At 49.3% G+C, this 21167-nt stretch overlaps 1 long non-coding RNA gene across 1 annotated transcript in view; it reads left to right on the top strand.

The window, feature by feature from the left end:
* The window catches only part of LOC138527396 (uncharacterized), a 711210-nt gene extending 693984 nt beyond the window's left edge, over nt 1-17226 (top strand). The window contains exon 3 of the long non-coding RNA XR_011283918.1: nt 17147-17226. This is a non-coding gene — a long non-coding RNA (uncharacterized lncRNA). The remainder of the gene's footprint in view (nt 1-17146) is intronic.
* Nucleotides 17227-21167: the final 3941 nt, after the last annotated feature.

Raw genomic sequence — 21167 nt, 5'->3', positions numbered from 1 at the left:
TCGGAATGGGAAATAAAGCCTGTGTATCTCAATCTGTGGTGCTCTGGGCTGATGAGGTGGGCTGGGACTGGAGGGTGGGGGTGGGGGGGTGGCGGAGGGTTACATGATGTCTGTAAAAAGATCCTGGGGCCAGGCTTTCTAGGGCGGAACATGATGTCAAAGCGAATAAAACGCATTATGCGGGCAAATCGATTTCCGTTCCCGGCAGAGAAAGTGTTGCCCAAAATAGCCTGGTGCCACCCGCTTGCCATTCCCCGAAAGCAGAGCGCCGGCAAAGGCGGGGGATCCACAAGCCTGCTCACAGCCCCCCTTCTGCTCCGCACGCGCTTTCTTTCCAACCTTGCCCGCCCTACACTGCCCACAGGAGCACGCGTGGCATCACGAGTGCCATCACGGATGACCTGCGCAGTGGTGTCCTCCCTGCGTGGCTGCCACCTTGACCTGGCAGTACTGTTTACTGGGCAGGGCATATGCCCGTGTACTCTGCCCTCCTACCCTCTGAGAACCGCTGGCAGACCATCGCCCTGTCCAGGCAATGCCCAGGGGCCATGACCTGTGGTTGCCACTCCTGGTGCCAGCCCCACATCCCTCCGATAGGTGCGGTGCCCGGGTTCCATTCCCTGTGCTGGACACTCGTGGCGTAGCCAGCATTGTCTAATAAGGGGGGCCTGAAGCTAATGCAGTTGGCTGCTGAGTGGGCATGTACAGATAAATTTTGGGTGGCCTTGCCCACTGAGGCCTACCCTGTCTACGCCTCTTGGCTTGGCCCGTGCCCATGCCTGCCCTGGATACAGTGGAGGACGGTCTCTCCAAGGCTGGGCTTACACATGATGTACTTGCCCCCTGCAGTGCACACAGCATGCATGACATGTGACCACACCCTAAACACAACCCTGACATCCCCCCCCCCCCACCCGGACCTCCACAGATGGGCAGGTCTGAAGTGATGGCACTTTTGATGTCATCTATACTACCATGGCTGTGCATGGCACTGGACACGTCTTGCAGCTCCTGTTTCAGCGCTGTATCTCCCCCCCCCCCCCCTCCCCCCGCGGTACTGCAGCCGTGCCCGGCAGTCCGTACACCTGGGGTGTATCCCAGGCACTGTGAGCGTAGCTGCTGTGCCCGCTGAGCCCAGCCTGCACCCGTGCCCGGCAGTCAGTACACCTGGGGCGTATCCCAGGCACTGTGAGCGTAGCTGCTGTGCCCGCTGAGCCCAGCCTGCACCCGTGCCCGGCAGTCCTTACACCTGGGGCGTATCCCAAGCACTGTGAGCGTAGCTGCTGTGCCCGCTGAGCCCAGCCTGCACCCGTGCCCGGCAGTCAGTACACCTGGGGCGTATCCCAAGCACTGTGAGCGTAGCTGCTGTGCCCGCTGAGCCCAGCCTGCACCCGTGCCCGGCAGTCAGTACACCTGGGGCGTATCCCAAGCACTGTGAGCGTAGCTGCTGTGCCCGCTGAGCCCAGCCTGCACCCGTGCCCGGCAGTCAGTACACCTGGGGCGTTACCCAAGCACTGTGAGCGTAGCTGCTGTGCCCGCTGAGCCCAGCCTGCAGCCTTGCCCAGCAGTCCGTACACCTGGGGCGTATCCCAGGCACTGTGGCACTGTGAGCGTAGCTGCCGTGCCCGCTGAGCCCAGCCTGCAGCCGTACCCGGCAGTCCGTACACCTGGGCCAGCCTGCACCCGTGCCCGGCAGTCCGTACACCTGGGGCGTTACCCAGGCACTGTGAGCGTAGCTGCTGTGCCCGCTGAGCCCAGCCTGCACCCGTGCCCGGCAGTCCGTACACCTGGGGCGTTACCCAGGCACTGTGAGCGTAGCTGCTGTGCCCGCTGAGCCCAGCCTGCAGCCTTGCCCAGCAGTCCGTACACCTGGGGCGTATCCCAGGCACTGTGGCACTGTGAGCGTAGCTGCCGTGCCCGCTGAGCCCAGCCTGCACCCGTGCCCGGCAGTCCGTACACCTGGGGCGTTACCCAGGCACTGTGAGCGTAGCTGCTGTACCCGCTGAGCCCAGCCTGCACCCGTGTCCGGCAGCCCGTATACCCGGGGCGTATCCCAAGCACTGTGAGCGTAGCTGCTGTGCCCGCTGAGCCCAGCCTGCACCCGTGCCCGGCAGTCAGTACACCTGGGGCGTATCCCAAGCACTGTGAGCGTAGCTGCTGTGCTCGCTGAGCCCAGCCTGCAGCCGTACCCGGCAGTCCGTACCCTTTGGGCGTATCCCAGGCACTGTGAGCGTAGCTGCTGTGCCCGCTGAGCCCAGCCTGCACCCGTGCCCGGCAGTCAGTACACCTGGGGCGTATCCCAAGCACTGTGAGCGTAGCTGCTGTGCTCGCTGAGCCCAGCCTGCAGCCGTACCCGGCAGTCCGTACCCTTTGGGCGTATCCCAGGCACTGTGAGCGTAGCTGCTGTGCCCGCTGAGCCCAGCCTGCACCCGTGCCCGGCAGTCCGTACACCTGGGGCGTTACCCAGGCACTGTGAGCGTAGCTGCTGTGCCCGCTGAGCCCAGCCTGCAGCCTTGCCCAGCAGTCCGTACACCTGGGGCGTATCCCAGGCACTGTGGCACTGTGAGCGTAGCTGCCGTGCCCGCTGAGCCCAGCCTGCAGCCTTGCCCGGCAGTCCGTACACCTGGGGCGTATCCCAGGCACTGTGAGCGTAGCTGCTGTACCCGCTGAGCCCAGCCTGCACCCGTGTCCGGCAGCCCGTATACCCGGGGCGTATCCCAAGCACTGTGAGCGTAGCTGCTGTGCCCGCTGAGCCCAGCCTGCACCCGTGCCCGGCAGCCCGTATACCCGGGGCGTATCCCAAGCACTGTGAGCGAAGCTGCTGTGCCCGCTGAGCCCAGCCTGCACCCGTGCCCGGCACTCACAGCGCTCGAGGTTTGCAGGTCCTCTTTGCCACTGCATTACAGGGGCTATGCACTGCCTTTTGGACCTCCCTATGCCCTCCCCAGACTAAGGATGTGCGGCTGGTACCAGGTGGCAACTGGAGAAAACATTTCAGTCTGGCATCAGCCAATTACATTCCTGTGTTCTGATCTGAATTAAGGTTGCAAACGGTCCGGGCACCTGAATACCACTTAATGTGCTTCAACAACCTTTTGCAGGCCAGTGTCTGCAGGACCGCGAAGAAAACCTGCAAAGAAACGATGGCTGTTTGCAAAACCTTTCTGGGCAGTGGAGCCTTCAGACTGCCTGTTTTACAACTAACCAATCCGGTTTCGCCTTAAAAAATGTGCAGACCCAGTTTAAGGGTGTGAATACACCTCAGGAGGATAGCTCAGAGGCAACGTGCTCGCCTTGGAAGCAAGACGATACCGAGCAGCACAGGTTCGGTCCCCGGTTCTGCAGGGTCAGACTGGGAAAAGAAATAGGCCTGGTCACCCAAAAAAGTGGCCCACCCCTCGCCTCTTAAAAGTGGCCCACCCCTTGCCTCACAACCCTTGACCTCTGATGACATCACAGGAAGTGATGTCCTTTGACACCACCCCAAAGTGACATCCTGGGAAGCGATGAAACACGACCTTTCACCCCTTGACAAAACAGGAAGTGGCATCAAATAGCATTGTTCCTAAGTACACTATGAAAAATATTGTTATGATTTCACTAATGTGATATACATTTCATACAAGAATGTATCACCATATGTATCATTGGTATAGATCCATATTGTCAAATTACTGTGAATCCAAGCAGACGTCCAAGGCCAAATGATATGTTATTGTATAGAACTTACGCTTAAGCTCTTTTTTTATAGAACATACAATATCACCCAACCTGTATTTATCGACCTAAGAAGGATGAAAGGCTTTTTGAAAAAAAAAAGACATTTTTAAATATTTATTTTCAATTTTCTTTTTTCCAAACCGGCCCAGGCATGGCCAGAAACCGGCCACCACTCCCCAGGGACAATTTCGGGCCTGGCCACGGACTGAAAGGCCGAGGGGCCAATCCGACCCTGCGGGTCCGCGCTCAGAAACCTCTGGTTATTAAGTGCGTTATCAATAACCTATCACATCATCATAATTAGGACTCTATTAGGACTCTCAAAACACACATGTGGGTCTCCACATTGTTCTGGGCAAACCGGGATCTCTGCAAAGGGGTGTAGTGTGTCGGAAGAAGAATTCAGACTCTTTGAGGACATTTCAGAATTACTTGTATTAACTGATAAAAAAGCGGCCTATCTTTCCCTATTCTAAAGGGGTTTCCCAAACTAAAGGTGCTCGCCTGTCATCAGGAAGTGCCAAAGACAGAAGGTCCTCGGTCCAAGCCTACTTCTATCCTGGCCCTACCACTAAGAAGCTAAACCTAAACGATCCCAGGAGATTGGCTTGATTCTCCCGATGTACCAGTCTTTCCGGTGGCTTCTTTGTATCAATGTCTTTTCATCTGGTTAGTATTTGTCCCGTAGGACCTCGACTTATAGTCTCTCGTTACTTCTTTCCTTAGCAACTGTAATTCCTTCACAACACTCTGGAGTTTGATATTCCCTTTAGCATAGTATTTATGGCAAACTTCCTAGAGACACTTCCTCTCTTGTTGGTTTGGATTCTTAGGACTCACAGTCGATTGATCCAGGATATCTCAGCTTGCCTGGGGTTTCTTTCCCCTTTTCCCCACTCATAGGTTCTCTCTTTATTTCCACTTTCTGCACATGTCTTTGCAGCCTCTTCCTCACTTAATGTCTTCCCATTGTTATTAGGTTTTGATTTAGAATCTTCATGTGCTTTTAAGCCAGGGTTACTCAGTCTCCTCTTTTTCAGCTTTATACAGTTCCAATTGCATAAGTTTATGTTAAGAACATCTTTGTAAGTAGTGGGACGAATTCTTCGCCTTCGGCTTCCGTTGTCCTGGCAACCTCCCAGTTCTCCTGTTCTCCCTGTTTCCTCTCCGTCGGTTGGAGGACGTTGCAGGCTCTCGCGTTCGCTCAGGTTATCTTCGGTACTTGGTCTCTCCTTCTTTCAGTTCGTCGCACCTTTACCCATCCTTCTGCCATACACAAAGCGTGTTGCTAGAAAGCTGCTTGCGTTCCCAATGGCCGTCTCCTTGTCTGTGTTCGTTGGTTTCCCGATGTCGACTTCCCTCACACCAGGCATGGGCTTCACTATTTGGAAGCTGCTCATGCTTCCGAGTACCTTTTTGGATGGTCTCGGCATGTTCTGTTGGTACTCTGCCCTCCACGGTCGGGACTTGGTCTTGCCACCACCTGCTGCAGGACTCTTGTCTTCCCACCTTACAATGGTTGTCCTGTTGGAGGATACATAGGGGTTCCAGCGTCTCACTTTGGCCTTCAGCCACTCTTTGAAAGTTGCAGGCTCCATGACTACTCGGCGGTCTGCCTCTTGCCTGAGTGCTCACGTCAGGGGGCTTCCCCAGCGTAGGATACTCTCTGCCTCTCCAGCGGCCTCCACTCATCGCAGTTAAGTATGTGTTTATTCTTGAAGAGATAATCTCATTTCCCTGTTCCGGTCGGTATATTCCAGCATTACCTTCAGCCAGACGGGGACATGGTACCTTAGTCTTGGTATCAATTAGTCCCATGTATGCCCCTAGGCTGGGTGACTTAGGGAGTTGATCACAGGAACGGGAGTCCTTGTCCCCTAAGGGGGAGTCTCTCTCAGTGAGGTCCCACTTGCCAAGACCCCTACGGAGAGTCTTGCTGAGCGGGCTCACCTACCTAGCCTCAAAGGGGGAGGCCACCCCTTCGGGAGAAGCGACGATTACATTTAGTTTGTCACAGGGGGTTATTCCTAGCTTTGGCCAGATTTTCCACAATTTTGGGGGCCAGATGCCACCCTTCATGAAAGTTTGGAGCAAATCCATCCAGCTGTGTGATACAGAAGTGAGATCAAAGTTAACTGTGTGAAAATGGGTAGGAAACAAACTCCTTGGATCCGCCTCCCCACCTGTAACTTTGCCTCCACTTGCTGGATCGGCCTGAACTGAGAGGCAGGTATGTCGTCATTTCCCAGTTTCGCGCCAATTCCTTGAAAAGCGACAGTCACCCACGTGGACGGGTTCTGTGCTGAAGAGCAGTTCTGCTGCTATTACCCTGTAAGTTTGTATCCTCGGCCTCTCTCGCCTTTCCACTGCCAGCCCCCCGCACCCCCCGAATCCCACTTGTGCCATTTGAAGTGAGCTAGTGCATGGTAGGTGTTCGCTCTCCTTTGTAGACATATATATTATCGGGTCAACAATAGCGACCCAGTAGTTATTCAGCTGGACTTCCGCCACGAAGGGCGCTTTTTCAGATGCTTCTAATGTCGATGCAGTGTGTGGAGCCCTCGTGAAACTTTCAAAACATACCTAGAGGCAAACCTGCACTCATGGGCAAGGTTTTGGTAGGTTCCATCAAAGGGGGCGGTTAATTATACACTTGATACCGGAACGTCCCATGCCATTTGTCACAGGAAACCGTTTGCCTTTGCCCATAGCCTGAACTACTGGACAGATTTGCACCAAAGTTGCACAAGGAGCAGACGTCTAACCCCAAAAGCATGCGTTCTCCTGTTTGGTGCCAATGGCGTAGAGAGGCTAGGGACTGAGCGGGCACAACCCATCCAAAATCTGTGAATGCCCACTCAGCAGCTGTGCAGGCATTTACAGGTGTTAATGTCAATGCAGTGGGAACCACTACATTAGCTCAGACCCCACTTCTTAGACAATGTTGGCTACGCCCCGGTGCCAATCTGTCCAAAGGCTTGTTTTATCTTTGGCCAAAAGAGGCTAAAACCTGAGTTTGCCCAGAATAATTTGCAACCTAGCAGGGCTGTTTGCAGGGCCTTGGTGCATTGGGCAGTGAAGTACTGCCCCCTCGAAACAGATATCAGGGTCTCCATATTTCATTAAATAAAAGGGCCATAGGGAGGGCCTGTTGCGCCTCCCCCAGGGTCCATTCTGGCATGCATGCCGCAGGACGCCTTTGGGCCAGGCTTCCAAAGGATTGGCAGCAGCCGCACGTGCACAGACCTTTGCAAGGTCCCACTAACCCAGGCTACCTGCCAGCACTGACTGCAAGCCTTTGATGAGAGGTACGTTTGCCGAAGTTGGCCTACTTCACTTTATGACATTTAGAAAGGCACATAAAAGGGTAATTGCACGTTCCATGGCTTTAATGGAATGCGGATGTATGTGTCTGGCTCATCCGCACCACGCGCCGGGCAAGTCGGCGCACATGCCGCGAGGAGAGCGGCTGATTAGCGAGTAATTGCGGGGCGTGGGCAGGGCTAGGCGGGAAAGCTCTTATTTACTTTCATTTGCACGGGGCCCCCCTTCCAGGAAGGGGTCAAGGGTGTGCAGTCAAAATATCGAAAAAAAAAAATGTAGAATGACAAAAATATCGAGAAAAAAAAGTCAAATTATTTTTTTTTAATTTATATTTATTTTTTGCCTCTCGTAGATAAAAAAAGGTAAAAAAATAAATAAATAAAGGGGGTTGGGGGGGAACCACCCCATTTCGAATAAAAAACATATTAAAAAAGAAATTCGACTTTTTTTTTACATTTTTTTTTCGATATTATGACTCGACTTTTTTTTTTTTCGATATTATGACTATGAACAGGGGTCAAGTCCTAAAAATTAAAGTGGGGGGACTCATCAGCAAATGCAATGGGATGTGACGTCGCCAGAAATTAGCCTGCCATGGTGAAATATGCAAATTTCATTAAATTGGCTTTGCATAATCACCCAAATTGCACAGGACGAGTGGCATACATTTGTCTTTCATAAAACCAACACACACAAAAAACCAAGAGAGAATATTTTCTTTTAATGGTGTTTTTGAAAACATTAAAAAGGTGTGCATGTTTTAAACTCCGAGAACCAGTACAAACATTTTGTCTGGAACTTGCAGTACCGAAATGAAACATTTTACCTTTGGTTGTTTGTTATTTTTCATCAGGTTAAATATTGCAGTGGTGAAGTGTCAGGCCTACAACCCTGACTACTGAGGGCATACAATGTTTCTCATTTTAGCTGGAGGGGACTGAGTCCACCCTTTGAAAATAGTGGGGGACTCCGTGCCCCCGCGTGTACCCTCGACTTGAGCCCTGCTTCCAGGGCCGGAATTAGCGGCCCATTGACTGGTCGTGGCTGGATCCTGTCGTCGCTGCCATTTTCCTGCGCCTTAGGCCTCAGATAGTGGCTGGAGGCTAGCAGGGGGCGGTGCCTTCCCAATACACCCTCAAAGCCTCTCTTCCTCCCTTTGGAATCTGGAGTATTAAGCAAGCATTCCATATCACTTCCAACCAGCCCCCCCTGCTGCCCGGCCCATCTGAGAGAAGGGGCATGCCGCGGGTGATTGGAAGTAAGTTGCAAGTCCAAAAGTGGCGCAAGACCTTGAATATTTTTGACATTACCTATCTGTTTATCCAGATTTTTCCCTAATGAGCTCCTCTTCTGAAGCCCTGCCAGAGACAGTCACACTGGGTGTTACCCCCCTTCCACCACCCTGAGACTCTACGTCCCTCATGGTCAGGGTACACCATGGACCTGTTTCCTTGTGAGTTTCTCACGCAGCTGGCGGCCTCTGTATGATTCAGGATGCAGAGGTTTTCCTCGTGGTCTGGGTAGACCATGAACCCGTTTCCTGTTAGTTTCTCACGTAGCTGGCGGCCTCTGTATGATTCGGGATGGGGAGGTTTCCCTCACGGTCAGGGTAGACCATGTACCCATTTCCCTGTGAGTTTCTCACGCAGCTGGCAGCCGGTGTATGATTTGGGATGGGGAGGTTTCCCTCATGGTCAGGGTAGACCATGTACCCGTTTCCCTGTGAGTTTCTCACGCAGCTGGCGGCCGCTGTAAGATTCGGGATGGGGAGGTTTCCCTCACGGTCAGGGTACACCATGAACGTGTGTCCTTGTGAGTTTCTCATGCAGCTGGCGGCTTTTGTATGATTCGGAATGCAGAGGTTTCCCTCACAGTCAGGGTACACCATGTAGCCATTTCCCTGTGAGTTTCTCACGCAGCTGGCAGCCTCTGTATGATTCGGGATGGGGAGGCTTCCCTCACGGTCAGCGTACACCATGAACCCATTTCCCTGTGAGTTTCTCACGCAGCTGGCATCCGCTGTATGATTTGGGATGGGGAGGTTTCCCTCACGGTCAGGGTACACCATGTACCCGTTTCCCTGTGAGTTTCTCACACAGCTGGCAGCCGCTGTATGATTCGGGGTAGGGAGGTTTCCCTCGTGCTCAGGGTAGACCATGTACCCGTTTCCCTGTGATTTTCTTACGCAGCTGGCAGCCTCTGTATGATTCGGGATAAGGAGGTTTTCCTTGTGGTCAGGGTAGACCATGTACCCGTTTCCCTGTGAGTTTCTCACGCAGCTGGCAGCCTCTGTACGATCCGGGATAAGGAGGTTTGCCTCGTGGTCAGGGTAGACCATGTACCCGTTTCCCTGTGAGTTTCTCACGCAGCTGGCAGCCTCTGTACGATTCGGGATAAGGAGGTTTACCTCACGGTCAGGGTAGACCATGTACCCGTTCCCTGTGAGTTTCTCACGCAGCTGGCAGCCTCTGTATGATTCGGGATAAGGAGGTTTGCCTTGTGGTCAGGGTAGACCATGTACCCGTTCCCTGTGAGTTTCTCACGCAGCTGGCAGCCTCTGTATGATTCGGGATAAGGAGGTTTGCCTCGTGGTCAGGGTAGACCATGTACCCGTTTCCCTGTGATTTTCTCACACAGCTGGCAGCCGCTGTATGATTCGGCGTAGGGAGGTTTCCCTCGTGCTCAGGGTAGACCATGTACCCGTTTCCCTGTGAGTTTCTCACGTAGCTGGCAGCCTCTGTACGATCCGGGATGGGGAGGTTTCCCTCATGGTCAGGGTAGACCATGTACCCGTTTCCCTGTGAGTTTCTCACGCAGCTGGCGGCCGCTGTATGATTTGGGATGGGGAGGTTTCCCTCATGGTCAGGGTAGACCATGTACCCGTTTCCCTGTGAGTTTCTCACACAGCTGGCAGCCGCTGTATGATTCGGGATAAGGAGGTTTTCCTCGTGGTCAGGGTAGACCATGTACCTGTTTCCCTGTGAGCTTCTCATGCAGATGGCAGCCTCTGTATGTTTCGGGATGGGGAGGCTTCCCTCACAGTCAGCGTACACCATGAACCCGTTTCCCTGTGAGTTTCTTACGCAGCTGGCGGCCGCTGTATGATTTGGGATGGGGAGGTTTCCCTCACAGTCAGGGTAGACCATGTACCCATTTTCCTGTGAGTTTCTCAGGCGGCTGGCAGCTTCTGTATGATTCGGGATGGGGAGACTTCCCTCACGGTCAGGGTACACCATGTACCGTTTCCCTGGGAGTTTCTCACGCAACTGGAAGCCTCTGTATGATTCGGGATAAGGAGGTTTTCCTTGTGGTCAGGGTATACCATGTACCCGTTCCCTGTGAGTTTCTCACGCAGCTGGCAGCCTCTGTATGATTCGGGATAAGGAGGTTTGCCTCGTGGTCAGGGTAGACCATGTACCCGTTTCCCTGTGAGTTTCTCACGCAGCTGGCAGCCTCTGTACAATCCGGGATAGCGAGGTTTGCCTCGTGGTCAGGGTAGACCATGCACCCGTTTCCCTGTGAGTTTTTCACGCAGCTGGCAGCCGCTGTATTATTCGGGATAAGGAGGTTTTCCTCGTGGTCAGGGTAGACCATGTACCCATTTTCCTGTGAGTTTCTCAGGCAGCTGGCAGCCTCTGTATGATTCGGGATGGGGAGACTTCCCTCACGGTCAGCGTACACCATGTACCCATTTCCCTGTGAGTTTCTCACGCAGCTGGTGGCCGCTGTATGATTTGGGATGGGGTGGTTTCCCTCAAAGTCAGGGTAGACCATGTACCGTTTCCCTGTGAGTTTCTCAGGCAGCTGGCAGCCGCTGTATGATTCGGGGTAGGGAGGTTTCCCTCATGGTCAGTGTAGACCATGTCCCCGTTTCCCTGTGAGTTTCTCATGCAGCTGGCATCCGCTGTATGATTCAGGGTAGGGAGGTTTCCCTCACGGTCAGGGTAGACCATGTCCCCGTTTCCCTGTGAGTTTCTCACGCAGCTGGCAGCCTCTGTATGATTCGGGATGGGGAGACTTCCCTCACGGTCAGCGTACACCATGTACCCGTTTCCCTGGGAGTTTCTCAGGCAGCTGGCAGCCACTGTATAATTCGGGGTAGGGAGGTTTCCCTCACGGTCAGGGTAGACCATGTCCCCGTTTCCCTGGGAGTTTCTCACGCAGCTGGCAGCCTCTGTATGATTCGGGATGGGGAGACTTCCCTCACGGTCAGCATACTCCATGTACCCGTTTCCTTAGGAGTTTCTTAGGCAGCTGGCAGCCGCTGTATGATTCGGGGTAGGGAGGTTTCCCTCACGGTCAGGGTAGACCATGTCCCCGTTTCCCTGTGATTTTCTCACCCAGCTGGCAGCCGCTGTATGATTCGGGGTAGGGAGGTTTCCCTCACGATCAGGGTAGACCATGTACCCGTTTCCCTGTGAGTTTCTCACACAGCTGGCAGCCGCTGTATGATTAGGGGTAGGGAGGTTTCCCTCATGGTCAGGGTAGACCATGTACCCGTTTCCCTGTGATTTTCTCACACAGCTGGCAGCCGCTGTATGATTCGGGGTAGGGAGGTTTCCCTCATGGTCAGGGTAGACCATGTACCCGTTTCCCTGTGATTTTCTCACACAGCTGGCAGCCGCTGTATGATTCGGGGTAGGGAGGTTTCCCTCATGGTCAGGGTAGACCATGTACCCGTTTCCCTGTGAGTTTCTCAGGCAGCTAGCGGCCGCTGTATGATTCGGGATGGGGAGGTTTCCCTGACGGTCAGGGTACACCATGAACTCGTTTCTCTGTGAGTTTCTGGTGCAGCTGGCGGCCGCTGTATGATTCGGGGTAGGGAGGATTCCCTCATGGTCAGGGTAGACCATGTACCTTTTTCCCTGTGAGTTTCTCACGTAGCTGGCGGCCTCTGTATGATTCGGGATGGGGAGGTTTCCCTCATGGTCAGGGTAGACCATGTACCTTTTTCCCTGTGATTTTCTCACACAGCTGGCAGCGCTGTATGATTCGGGGTAGGGAGGTTTCCCTCATGGTCAGGGCAGACCATGTCCCCGTTTCCCTGTGATTTTCTCACACAGCTGGCAGCCTCTGTACGATCCAGGATGGGGAGGTTTCCCTCATGGTCAGGGCAGACCATGTCCCCGTTTCCCTATGAGTTTCTCACACAGCTGGCGGCCGCTGTAGGATTCGGGGTAGGGAGGTTTCCCTCATGGTCAGGGCAGACCATGTCCCCGTTTCCCTATGCGTTTCTCACACAGCTGGCGGCCGCTGTAGGATTCGGGGTAGGGAGGTTTCCCTCATGGTCAGGGCAGACCATGTCCCCGTTTCCCTGTGAGTTTCTCACACAGCTGGCGGCCGCTGTAGGATTCGGGGTAGGGAGGTTTCCCTCATGATCAGGGCAGACCATGTCCCCGTTTCCCTGTGAGTTTCTCACACAGCTGGCGGCCGCTGTAGGATTCGGGGTAGGGAGGTTTCCCTCATGGTCAGGGCAGACCATGTGCCCGTTTCCCTGTGAGTTTCTCACACAGCTGGCGGCCGCTGTAGGATTCGGGGTAGGGAGGTTTCCCTCATGGTCAGGGTAGACCATGTCCCCGTTTCCCTGTGAGTTTCTCACACAGCTGGCTGCCGCTGTAGGATTCGGGGTAGGGAGGTTTCCCTCATGGTCAGGGTAGACCATGTCCCCGTTTCCCTGTGAGTTTCTCACACAACTGGCGGCCGCTGTAGGATTCGGGGTAGGGAGGTTTCCCTCATGATCAGGGTAGACCATGTACCCGTTTCCCTGTGATTTTCTCACACAGCTGGCGGCCGCTGTAGGATTCGGGGTAGGGAGGTTTCCCTCATGGTCAGGGTAGACCATGTCCCCGTTTCCCTGTGAGTTTCTCGTGCAGCTGGCGGCCGCTGTATGATACGGGGTAGGGAGGTTTCCCCTCATGGTCAGGGTAGACCATGTCCCCATTTCCCTGTGAGTTTCTCGTGCAGCTGGCGGCCGCTATATGATTCGGGGTAGGGAGGTTTCCCTCATGGTCAGGGTAGACCATGTCCCCGTTTCCCTGTGAGTTTCTCGTGCAGCTGGCGGCCGTTGTATGATACGGGGTAGGGAGGTTTCCCCTCATGGTCAGGGTAGACCATGTCCCCATTTCCCTGTGAGTTTCTCGTGCAGCTGGCGGCCGCTATATGATTCGGGGTAGGGAGGTTTCCCTCATGGTCAGGGTAGACCATGTCCCCGTTTCCCTGTGAGTTTCTCGTGCAGCTGGCGGCCGCTGTATGATTCGGGGTAGGGAGGTTTCCCTCATGGTCAGGGTAGACCATGTCCCCGTTTCCTGTGAGTTTCTCACACAGCTGGTAGCCGCTGTATGATTCGAGATTGGGAGGTTCTGGGGGGCAGATTTCATCGAATTCGATTTCATCAAATTTATTTTAACGAATTTTGCCGCAAATATATGTGGACGGTGGGTTTAGGGGAATAAATAATGTAGTGGGCTTATGGGGCGGGAGTGCGGGGGTCTCCCTCCCATATATGTGCATCAAAATCGACCACAAAAAAATGTGATGAAATCGAATTCGATAAAATCTTTTTGACAAAATCACATAGAAGTTCATGATTCTATAGGGGAACAAGGTCCCCCTCCAACATCCCCAGCAGGATTCCCATGAAAATGCCAAGAGCAAATGTGCTGCGGCCAGCAATAGTTCCTGCGCATGAGCAGGAGGTGGGGGGCCATACACGGGCATGGCCACTGCCTGCTTTGGATTGTGGGCACAGTCCTTTGGTCACTGCTTCGTAGGGAATCAACCTGCCTCTAACTGAACAGGCCCAGCCAGGCTCAGCATGTCGGGGGCTGCTTGTGTTTCTGTTCAGAGGAGAAATGGCCTAACAGTTCGGGGTAACTGCTCCCATTGGTGGCAACTCCAGAGCCAATTGCATTTGGCTGCTCCACTTTTGCAATGGCGCAGACAGGCCAAAAAACGGTGCTGTGGAAGCACACACAGATCACTGACTACGACTATTTCAAACCCTTGCACCCATCTCCTTTTTCCTTATAGTACTTCTCCCTGTGTGAGAGAGGGTAGGCCTAGATGTGGGTCCCTCACTCGCTGCACCCTATGGACACGCGCTGCACCTCACTGATGGGACCCCACAAGGCAAAAACATGCCTGAGGCTACCTGTGTTTCCATGCGGAGGAGAAGTGGCCTGAACTGCTGCTATTGGTGGCAGTCAACTGTCTGCTCCACTTTGCACTGGCAAGGACAGGCTACACAATGGTTACCCAGGGCACTGCCAGTGATTACGATTAATTCAAAACCTTCCACCTATCATTGTATTGGTTATATTTTCCCAAACTAAATAGGACCAATTGTTTTCACTAGTGTGTTGAATTGATCCTGTGTGCCATTTGTTTAAATAGATGCAACGTAGTGATTGGGAGTGGAGTTCGCTCCCAATCCAGAATACCTCCAGTGCCGGATTACCAATTAGGCAAAGTAGGCACCGGCCTATGGGCCCCACTCCTTTTAGGGGTCCCGCGACAACGTATCAAAAAAATATTGATTTGATCTTGAAAGAGAGTTACAATCAAGCTTTGTTTAATTGTTTCCAAAACAAACGAAAAAATGAATCAAGTCAATTAAACAGAAACATTGAACTAAAGACTCTACAAAGGAAATACTGTATTAATGTAATGTACCCATTAACAACTTAAAGTACACAAACCAGAGACATCCGATTCATATAACAGTGTGTCTCTTAAAAGGTCACTTTCTGGCAGCTCGCAGTTTTAAACAGATCTGGTGCAAACTACGTACGTGTAATGTACAGTAGTTATGGTCATCTCCATCTAGCGGCCAACGTGCATACTACTGAGTTCAATGTTATCCCACTAGAACGCTGCGTGCGCACGAGAAGCTACCAGAAACAAAGCTTTGTGTGAGTTAGTGTGTTGCAAGTTCCTGCTGACTCCATACCCTAGTACAATATTCGCGAGTAGAAGCTCCGAGAGCACCGATGAGCATATATACCCGACGTCTGTGTTACTTAGTAAGTTACTAGCTCTTCGCGCTTAGCCACATGCTAATTATAAATTGAGTTTTTCAAAATTGGTGTAAATACAAAAACAATTAGGTAGTTGCAATAATGTTCAAAAATAAGTTTTTAATTCTCTCCGAGATGGAGGTAGTCACTGCCTACACATGTTTGTCAAGGATAGTATTCTTGTTTGTTCGGACCTGGTGTCCAATGTGTTCCAATTGCGACCAAAGTGGAGTTGTTTGCAAGAATTGCAAAAAGTGTATAGGTAAACGTCCCGCTTGCCAAAATCTGAAAGGCTTCAATACCAGTGCATAATAAAGGCGGTCCAATTCCATACGTAAAGGTATTCCTAGTTTCATGAACCTATATGCATGTAGAACCTAATCACATAGGTGTTCTGTGCGTAATCACTGGGGCGGATTGCGTGAATGTGGCACGCGATCCGGGAGGGTGATTCCGCACATAGGGATTCTTGCAAACATCTCCATTTTGGTCGCAATTGGAACACTTTGGACATGTTATGCGTACAGGTTTTCCTAACGGCCTACGTACATTTCATGTAACCAAGAAACACAGGATACCCAACCAAACGTCAGGCAGTGGATGGCGGGGCAGATTACTTCAAAACCCGGCTTTCCGAGGTGGCTGGAGGTTGCCATGGAAGTTAGGCAATACGTTGCTAAGGAGACGCAACGACGCAATGTAGAACATTTGTTCAAGGATTTACCTACTTTTGCATATCAACGCAGTAGGAATTTTAAAGACCATTTGGTAAAGACACGTCCGCCTCAGAAAAGATTTGAGACAAAACATAAAGGGACGTTTCCATGTCTGCAGTGCAGCAACTGTGGATACATATTGAAAGGACAAATTATAAACCACCCACACACCGGTGAGAAATTGCCAATTAAAGACTTTGCGACATGCGAAACAGCTAATATCATTTACGCCATTAAATGTCCATGCGGGTTGTACTATGTAGGACAATCGAAGAGAAAGGCGAAATTGCGGTGGAATGAACACCGGTCATGTATCCGCAACCGGAATATGACTTCTTCAGTGGCCAAACATTGGACAGAGAAAGGGCACAACTTGGCACAGATACGGTTCCAAATACTGGAGGTCATACATCGATACGAACCTCATGAGAATCTCCAACAAAGACTTGATAGGAGAGAATGCTTCTGGATAGAAAAACTTGGGACACTTGCCCCCAGAGGGCTTAATGAAGAGATCAATTGGTCCTGTTATCTGTAGGGTACAGATAATACATGATCACCTACATACAGATGCACATTGTGGACATGTTATTTACTTTAATGTATTGGAGTTTTTGTTGTTTAATTTTGTCCTTTTGGTCCCAGTTTATCTCTTAGTGTATATTAGTTTTGAAGAATGACGTTCCATTTATTTAAGCATGATGTATTGATTTAACCACGATCAAACCGAATGTTTTGTTCAACTTTGGAAACACTAATCCCTTCTATTCTTAGTTTGGGACTCAGCGAAGGGATTTAAAACCTGCTTAAGTTAGCCGATTAGAGCTACATTTGCAAATACCAGAGAAAGGTCTACTGCCCATTATTTAGTGAACAGGCACGAATACTTTATATCAAGAAAATTGCCATACCAGTCATTGATATCCCTGCCTTGTATGTAGAGATACGATCTAACATACTTAATCATCATAATGGTGGTTCCAGCTCGCATAACTATGCGCATTTGATCTATACGAGCGGGTGTTTTCAACACTGCTATTACTAAATGCTCATTTGAATAGTTATTCCTCATTCCCGTACTCCGATTCCCTTGGAGATACGGGACGCGAGGCACTGCCACGTCAGCACGCTGATTGACGTTGTGCAGCGCCCTGCCGAGGAAACCATGGCAACTAATAAAACAAGGAAGTGAACGCCATTCACCTCCTTGGACACACGTACTTCTTGTGCTCCGACACACATTTGAGTAATAAGGTAACTACTACAGTACGTGTGGTTATATGTAACGTTATTCGAAAAGATTCACTTTAATTATGGATTACTTATATTTAGTTACACTCATATCCCATTTTTATTTACTTTTCTACGCAGCATTCGAGGGAGACAGTTTTTACTCCACACACTCGATTGGGATGAGTAATACATGGTATATCCAAGTTGAACTTCAGGTACACTTGCTCTTTTCAATCCCGTTGGGGCATCATTGTAGGATTATTTAAGAAGTTTTATACATAAATTCTTTTCCCTCATTTGCATTTTTCTCTTTTTTTATTTTCATGATTTGCACTCCTGTTTTACTACGTCCTGTGTGCACGCGGGATGCGGTATGTATCTGTAATGTATACTTTCTTTGATTACACCCTTTGTGATATATTGTGAACATTCCATGTATGTGATATGATGGACTTAATTTGTTTAAATTATTAATTTTTTGTGGTTCATTAGATAAAGCATATTACGTTATGGTTTTTGCCCTGAGGAAGGAGCTAGACTCCAAAATGCATAGGCACTGTTAACCATATGTTTTTGGCAATCAACTTGGATGAGGTTGAGCTTACTATGCATATTGATCAACACAATGATCAAACATATTTTGAATATTCATTAAATTATGAAGAAATACGGTACAAATGGAACTCGAATTAACTTTATTTAGAAAATAATCACACCACGCAGTTCTTGGAACACAAACGTGAGCACCAGTCTTGGCTGGATGGTCCATCCAGCCTCTTCTTTTTTGTTTAGTCTCATACGGTTCTGGTGTCGTTAGGACCTACCAGACTGGGTGCCCCGCACGTCATTTAGTTACTTGCACCAAAAGAAAAGACACGTTGATAAAGTGGTGCCCGCCTTTCATCTGGCCTTCTGACATTTTCTGTTTTTTCTTAGACACCATTAAGGTGGAGGCACGCTACAGAAAACATAAAAGCAATCACAACGAAGAAATTCTCGCAACATGTCATATGAAGATATAGAAGCTTTAACTACGAAAAGAGCAGAAACACTTGGTTTCTCTCCCGAAGAAGCCAACGTCATCTTAGGATTGATTAATGACAGTGGTTTTACCAAAGAGAGCACAACGACACAAGATCCCACAAAAAAGATCAAACAACTTGAGTACCTCATTAGGAAAGAAATTAATCGGAAGCTTCACGCCATCACTTTAGGAAGATATTACAAGAATCAAAGGATCCCTAGAGGACTAAGAATACAATTGCGGCCCACCTTATGCAAGGAAAGCAAAGAATTTGTTAAAAAATGGGAAGCTATATTGAATAGATGTTCTTTGGACTTGATTTTACTTACCATCCAGGAATTAACGGCTAATCTCAACATAATTGATGCCGAGATCAAAGAAATACAACAAGAACTTACTACCACACTAAAACTGAAAAAGGAGGATTTGGAAGAAATACTAACAGATATTAATAACAAACTTGCGGATTATAAATCAGAACTTGAAACGAAGAAGATCAAAAAATTCAAAAGAGACACTTACGATTACCTTAACGAAGAGGTGTACACCTGGATGGAAAAATATGGACCACCTGTGAGGAAACCTCGACCTAATACCTCGAGCAATACATCTAGCTCTGAATCAGAAACAATCTCAGCAACACCACCCGAAAGGGATACACAGCAACCAGAAACTTCAAGACCAACAGAAGCAAGAGCAGGTGTTTCAGGAATCTCTTTTTTAGGAAGAGGCCAAAGAGAACAAGGCGGGGGAAAAGAAAAAGGGCGAGAAGGCCCGCAGACAAGATATCAACAGAGGAAAACCTAGTGATCAATCTCTCTAGCAGAGTTCTAACAGAATCAGAGATACACACTTTACAAAGAGGTTTAAGTTTTGTGCCCACATATGATAGTTCTTTATTTGATACAAAAGTGGAGGTACTTAAATTGGTGAGAAAGATGAAACTTAAAATTTTCTTTGATGAAGTGGAAGATCAAGGGGACAGAAGGGATGGTTCATCATACAAAGAATTCAAATCCAGGAGTACATTCGTACCACCATGCAGCAGCCCCGGTGTGGAGATCTTTGAGAAACGGGTACTTAAAGACTTAGACAAGATTAAATTTTCAAACACCAAGCATAAGAACCTTAAACCTCATGAACTTAAACTACTAAAAGATCTGTATGGCGATGAATCAATAACTATCAGAGCGGCGGATAAGGGAGGATCACTAGTTATACAAAATTCAACAGACTACAACGAAGAATGCTTGAGACAATTAGCAGACACTGATACTTACAAAAAATTGGAGAATGACCCTACCGCAAGGATCATGCAGGATCTGGAGAAGATCTTGGAGAATGCTGAAGAAAACTCTTGGATCAGCCACAATACACATATATTTCTACAGAATACCAACCCACGTGTACCTAACTTTTACTCTCTGCCTAAGATCCACAAAGATCCCCTTAAACCTCCCGGCAGACCTATCGTAGCAGGTGTCAACAGTGTATTGCAACAGATTGGGAAGTACATCGACTTTTTCCTCCAGCCACTCATTCAGAATACCCCCACCTAAATCAAGGACACCACTCACTTTTTGAAACAACTTAAAACCATACCCCATGTCCCAACGAACTTTTTGTTCACCTTGGATGTTAAGAATCTATACACATCAATTCCACATGATTTAGGAATACAAGCAGTTGATTGGCTACTGTTAAATACTGGCGAATTAGAAGCAAGCAAAGAATTCTTGATCATCCTGTTGGAGTTTATTTCCAAAAACTCATATTTTAAATACCAGAAACAACATTATCAGCAGATTGCTGGAACATCGATGGGTGCCACCATGGCACCAACATATGCGAATACCTTCATGTACAAATTTGAGACAGACCATATTTTGAACCATCCCATATGGAAATCACACTTAGCTATCTGGATCAGGTACATTGATGACATTTTTGGAATTTGGACCCAGAGTGAAGAAAGCTTGCTAAAATTCTTTAGAGATCTCAACACCATCGATGCCAGAATACAGTTTACACATGAGTATTCAAAAGAAAACATCCATTTTCTTGATGTGGAAATCAAGACTACAGGAGAAGGATACAGGACGAACATATATACCAAACCCACCGATCGCAACAATTTGCTTCATAGATTGAGCTTTCATCAGCCAAGCCTTATACGTAATCTCCCATACAGCCAGATGCTACGTGTTAAACGTATTATCAGTGATCCTACTGATTATACCATCGAACTACACAAAATGGGTGAGAAATTTATCAAGAGAGGCTACAAAGAATGTGAAATTACGAATGCAAAAACCAGACTCGAGACAATTAATAGGGAGGATTTATTAACACCGTCTAGAAGAACTAAATCTGAACCACCTTTGGTTTTTGTGACAAAATATTCTACACAAAGTAATCGCATCAAATCTATCATTAAGAAGCATTGGCAAATTTTATCATGTGACCAGAAAGTAGAACATTTGTTCAAGGATTTACCTACTTTTGCATATCAACGCAGTAGGAATTTTAAAGACCATTTGGTAAAGACACGTCCGCCTCAGAAAAGATTTGAGACAAAACGTAAAGGGACGTTTCCATGTCTGCAGTGCAGCAACTGTGGATACATATTGAAAGGACAAATTATAAACCACCCACACACCGGTGAGAAATTGCCAATTAAAGACTTTGCGACATGCGAAACAGCTAATATCATTTACGCCATTAAATGTCCATGCGGGTTGTACTATGTAGGACAATCGAAGAGAAAGGCGAAATTGCGGTGGAATGAACACCGGTCATGTATCCGCAACCGGAATATGACTTCTTCAGTGGCCAAACATTGAACAGAGAAAGGGCACAACTTGGCACAGATACGGTTCCAAATACTGGAGGTCATACATCGATACGAACCTCATGAGAATCTCCAACAAAGACTTGATAGGAGAGAATGCTTCTGGATAGAAAAACTTGGGACACTTGCCCCCAGAGGGCTTAATGAAGAGATCAATTGGTCCTGTTATCTGTAGGGTACAGATAATACATGATCACCTACATACAGATGCACATTGTGGACATGTTATTTACTTTAATGTATTGGAGTTTTTGTTGTTTAATTTTGTCCTTTTGGTCCCAGTT

Source organism: Ambystoma mexicanum, chromosome 14, assembly GCF_040938575.1.
Source record: "Ambystoma mexicanum isolate Mex_15411 chromosome 14, UKY_AmexF1_1, whole genome shotgun sequence".
Classification (NCBI taxonomy): Eukaryota; Metazoa; Chordata; class Amphibia; order Caudata; family Ambystomatidae; genus Ambystoma; species Ambystoma mexicanum.
This window is presented reverse-complemented; position numbering and strand designations above follow the sequence as displayed.